We start from the raw sequence: 4,984 nt of genomic DNA on the forward strand, positions 1-4,984 counted from the left end.
TAATTTCTGATGACGTATAGGTGGGTCTGTTTTATAAATCTGAAACCCTTGTGGGCATAGCAATGAAATTTAAAAAGAAGAAAAAAATTCTTAACAAATGAATGACACTTCAGGTGTTGAGTCCATGGCCACCACCACCACCACCGCCACAACCACCACTGCCGTAACTATATGATTCAACAGGGGCTGCAACAAGTGAAGCAAAAATGGAGCCTTAGGGGCGCCTGAGTGGCTCAGTCGGCTAAGCATCTGCCTTTGGCTCAGGTCATGCTCCCAGGGTCCTGGGATTGAGCCCTACATCGGGTTCCTTACTCAGCGGGGAGTCTGTTTCTCCCCCTCCCTCTGCCTGCCACTTCCCCTGCGTTTGCACTCTCTCTCTCTGCCAAATAAATAAATAAAATCTTAAAAAAAAAAAAAAAGCTGGAGCCTTAAAACTGGAGGAATGTATTTGTAGTTCCAGCAAAACTCCCTGAAGCCTGGGCCTGAAGCTTCAAGAAAGGCAGGGCCCGTGTTCATCTCTGTCATGGACTTGAGAAGAAGTAATTGAGCTAGCCAATACACATCATTTTAGAAAGGAAGGGTTCACTCTGAAGCAGCCTTCAAATTCCGTAAGGTAACAAGTGCCATGTTTCTTTTGGATTATAGATATGGAGGCTTACCTCAACATGGACATAGATTAAGTCCTCCTTCAACAAGAAACTCTTCATAAACCCCCCCACCATCAAGGACAGGCCCTGTCCTTCATGGAACTATAGGCTTGGGCTTCAGGGATCAAGCAGAGACCCTGAAGACAGGTGGCTCAAACTTGAAATCAAAGTTCTTCTACAACTGCCTCTGGACGGGTTATTTAAAAACACTCTTTCTGTTTTTTTCTTATCTAAAAAATTGATTTACTAGATTATAGATTAAAGTAAAGATAGTGCCTTGGACATAGTAGGCACATTTTATTATGGCATATACTATGTGCTAAAGCAGTTCTTTACACAGAAAATTTCAACAGATTGTAGAGGGAAGTAGTCACTGTAGTTTGGGATGGAAAAGGAAAGATTCACAAGTAGAGTGACCATATCATTTCTGCCAAAACGGGACACTTTTGAATGACAAAGAGGGAACTCTTACTAAATACACTAAGACAACAGGTATAAACTGTGCATGTTCCAGACCAACCAAGAGGTATGCTCAACAAACGCTTGATTTAAGGTTGTAAGAAAGAATGGAAATGAAATGCCAGGAATGTCATGAGATGCAAAGGCTGGGTGCCATGTAGGGTTTTTGTGAATTGTGGCTAAAGAAGCCTAATCAGGGTGGCTCAGTCGTTTAAGCATCCAACTCTTGGTTTCCGCTCAGGTCATGATCTCAGGGCCATGAGATCCAGCCCAACATCTGGCTCCACAGTGGGTGTGGAGTCTGCTTAAGATTCTCTCTCTCTCACCTTCTGCCCCTCCCCCACTCACACTCTCTCTCTTAAAAAAAAAAAAGAAGTCTGATCAGTTTTTGTTAAAGAATTCTTTTGAAAGCATAGTGTATGAGAAGGACAGAGGGAGACAACAGAAGGATTTAGGTTGCAAAATATTTTAAATGCCCAAATAAGAATTTTGGTTTTATCTCTTAGATCATAAAGGGCCATTGGAGGTATTTGAAGAGAATAGCAAAATGCAAAAATAGTATATTCAGATCAATTTGGCAGATTGGAACAGGGAGATTACAGAATCTAAGTAGGTAGGGATGATCTCGGACAGGAAAGAAATGCCTAAAGTAAGAAATACTCGGAAGGAAATTTGAGAGGACTTAATCATAACTAATTATGAAGGAGTTAAGAGGGAACTGAACGTGATTTCATGAGTTGAAAACTATTTGATAGAAAAAGCCAACACTGGTGATAAAAACTGATGACATATTATATGTCACATGATTTTCAAAAGTATCTTAACATGAAGAATAAAATACAGGAGAGATTTCTTTCTTGTTAATTCGTATTCACTGAGAAGTTCTCAGCAGGTGATAATACCATCTCAGATGAAGATGCTTTACAAGCTGCATCCCTGGGACCTTGACTTTAATCTACATTGAATGACAGTTGGAGAAGTGAGCTGGTGCCAGAGTTAGGGCTAGGAGTCCAGCTGGTCAGGAGTGGTTTGAGACCATACATCCAGGCCAGCAAAGATGGATAAGAAAAAGAAAGTCAAGTTTAATTACGGACATAAGTAGGGTAGGAAGGGTAAGACTCTGTCTGGTAAAATGGAGAAGAGAAATGAGGGACCCAGACAGGAATGTTGGGAAAACGTTCTCTGGGCCAAGAGTGAAAAGATGTGGGGAGATGAACCATGAGAGACGATGGACTCTGAGAAACAAACTGAGGGTTCTGGAGGGGAGGGGGGTGGAGGGATGGGTTAGCCTGGTGATGGGTATTAAGGAGGGCACGTTCTGCATGGAGCATGGGGTGTTATACGCAAACAATGGATCATGGAAGCTACGTCACACACTAATGATGTAATGTGTGGTGATTAACATAACAATAAAAATTTAAAAAAAAAGAAAAGAAAAGATGTGGGGAATATGTCAACCCAAAGTATGCCACTTTGGCATAAGGATTATTTTGAACTGAAGGCAACTGAGAATTAATAGAGAAAGAGTGCTCTGCTCTCCCCTTGTCTGCCTAAATTCAGGGCATAAATTACCCTTTGAGGGAGGTGCCTCCCTCTCCAGACCCCCTCACTTCCTTCTCCCCCCACCTCCATTCCAGGTAGAGAGGAACAACTCTTATCATTGAAGATGGGGAGTTGACACCAAGATGAGTTTGCATAAACAGACCTCACTAAAATAATTTTTATCTTCCATTATTTCCTAGTTATTACCTACAATTCGTTGTCCCATGAAGCCCAAATCTTCCTTTCATTAAGTGGGTATATGAGCACCTGAATCTAATTTTTTTTTTTGAGTTTCATTTCTTTTCTGTAACTCCTGTGCATGAAAAAAACTATAAGAAGTGTGTTCCTTTTCTCCTATTGATCTGTCCTTTCTTATTTAATTTGCAGTCTCCAGGTACTGAACTAAGAAGGTACAAAAATATTTTTCCTCCTCAACACTCATTTCAACCATGAGAAAATCAAGGAAATTCCAACTTACCTAACTGCAAATCTCTTGCCCTTTCCAATAAGAGCTCCTTCTGTATTATACCTCCTGGCACAGGCAGGAAATGGTTTCAGAGAATGGATGCCCTTGAAATCACAGGACACAAAGAGCTCCTCAGGCTGGGTGGGAGGGAGGTAGGTGGAGAACAAATCCGTTCTGGACTTTAGCAGGATTATTCTAAAGCAATTTGCCACGTAATTTCTCCACAGGCAAAATCCCCGAGGGCCAACAAATTAGCTGAGAAGGAGATAACTGAATCTACTAATTCTTTTTTTATTATTATTATCTTAATTGTGCCCCTTCTCTGAGCTAGTACATCGGTGTGCTATACACACACAGAAAAGCCAGAAATATCACATCTTCAACTCTTGGATCAGCTGGATATAAAGTGATATCGAACAAAGGAGTCATAACGAAATATGTTAAAATGCTGTCTTGTCCCACTCATCTTCCCTTGCAAAATAAATAAATAAATAAGTAAACTCTGAAGGAATTGATGACCAGTGATAGTCTCTACAGAACGCTGTGGAAATCAATTCAACAGAAGCTGTAAAATGTCTCAGGGCGTAATTGATAACATGATGAGACAGGAAAAAAATTACAAGTATGAAGTTAAATCCAAAAATTCTTACTTAGAGAAAATGCAAAGGCTTCTCATATCCCACAGGACCAATCTGGAAAACTATTAGTGTTTGGAGAAGCGAGAACCAGAGAATAATTGTTGTTGTTTGTTTATTCTTGACAGTTTTAAAGGACAATTTCTCTTGGGGGAAAATTTCTGTTCCCTACTTAGAAGTTCCTTCTAAACCCAAGACCATTCCAGGAAAGTTTTTTGGCTCTTTCTTGAACTTTGGAAATGGATTTTGCATAAGCTTGTATAATCTGTTTACTTAATTGCTTCAGTAGATTATCATACCCCAAATTCAGAGGTTTAAAAATATCACTGGATAGAGGACGTATCAGATATTAAACTATTAAGAACAGATACTACACTTGATCTTAGCCAAAAGGGTGAGAAGTGGCATGGATGGAACTGGAGGGTAATATGCTGAGTGAAATAAGTCAATCAGAGAAAGACATGTATCATATGACCTCACTGATATGAGGAATTCTTAATCTCAGGAAACAAACTGAGGGTTGCTGGAGTGGTGGGGGGTGGGAGGGATGGGGTGGCTGGGTGATAGACATTGGGGAGGGCATGTGCTACGGTGAGCGCTGTGAATTGTATGAGGCTGATGAATCACAGACCTGTACCTCTGAAACAAATAATACATTATATGTTTAAAAAAAAGAAGATAATCGCTTCTCGGCCTTTTGGCTAAGATCAAGTGTAAAAAAAAGAAGATAACAAGAAGGGAAAATGAAGGGGGGGGAAATCGGAGGGGGAGACAAACCATGAAAGATTATGGACTCTGAGAAACAAACTGAGGGTTCTAGAGGGGAGGGGGGTGGGGGGATGGGTTAGCCTGGTGATGGGTATTAAAGAGGGCACGTATTGAATGGAGCACTGGGTGTTATACGCAAACAATGAATCATGGAACACTACATCAAAAACTAATGATGTAATGTATGGTGATTAACATAACATAATAAAATTTTAAAAAAAGAAGAAACAATATCACTGGATATGAAACATGATCAGAAAGGGGGAAAAAAAAAATCAATGTTACAAAGATTATGTGCCAAACCTGTGAAAGAAAGGCCAGGATTTTGTCCATGGTGGTCTCTGAATGGGACAACTGCCATTTTCAGTATTGAAACCTACTCACTGTTGATGTGATTTTTCGTAAAATGTTAAAATAGTCCAAATATATTCTTAAATTATAGCCTAGTCAATTTAGGCACTTAGATC

General features: G+C 40.1%; 1 non-coding gene across 1 annotated transcript; it reads right to left on the reverse strand.

Annotated features, from left to right (window-relative positions):
- Nucleotides 1–3,970: 3,970 nt before the first annotated feature.
- Nucleotides 3,971–4,155, reverse strand: LOC114213032 (U2 spliceosomal RNA). The gene has a single exon (XR_003610107.1). It is a non-coding gene; the product is annotated as a U2 spliceosomal RNA (small nuclear RNA).
- Nucleotides 4,156–4,984: the final 829 nt, after the last annotated feature.

Source organism: Eumetopias jubatus, unplaced genomic scaffold (genome assembly GCF_037043125.1).
Source record: "Eumetopias jubatus isolate StellerSeaLion01/CBP00866 unplaced genomic scaffold, mEumJub1_p1.0 scaffold_3, whole genome shotgun sequence".
In the NCBI taxonomy this organism is placed as follows: Eukaryota; Metazoa; Chordata; class Mammalia; order Carnivora; family Otariidae; genus Eumetopias; species Eumetopias jubatus.